Raw genomic sequence first — 451 nt, 5'->3', positions numbered from 1 at the left:
TGTATCTACTCACGCACGCACGCACTTTTCGTCCCGCTAATCACTGTGAATTAGTGCGCTGGCCTCTCCAGGCGTTGTAACTGCCGAGAGGAGTTTTTTTGTGTTTGTTTTTGTTTGTTTGTTTGTGGAACTGTGTTGGTTTTAGTTTAGGTGTGTTTTTTTTTTATTTGGATGTGTGTTTTGTTTTGTTAGTGTGTTTATTTATTTTGTTTTGGTTGTGTGTTTATTGTGTTTGTGGAACTGTGTTTGTTTTAGTATAGGCGTGGCTACCTTGAGTGTATTTGTTCATTTCTTTCTGTCTGATTTTTTTTGTTTTTGTTGAACTGTGTTTGTTTTAGTTTAAGCGTGGCTACTTTAAGTGTGTTTGTTTTGGTTGTGCGTTTGTTTGTGTATATGTATGTTTGTTGGCGCATGTGTTGAGTGTTTGTTTTTACTTAGGAATAATTACCAC

This window comes from Penaeus monodon, chromosome 20 (genome assembly GCF_015228065.2).
Source record: "Penaeus monodon isolate SGIC_2016 chromosome 20, NSTDA_Pmon_1, whole genome shotgun sequence".
Taxonomy (NCBI): Eukaryota; Metazoa; Arthropoda; class Malacostraca; order Decapoda; family Penaeidae; genus Penaeus; species Penaeus monodon.
Note: the sequence above shows the minus strand (reverse complement) of the source record.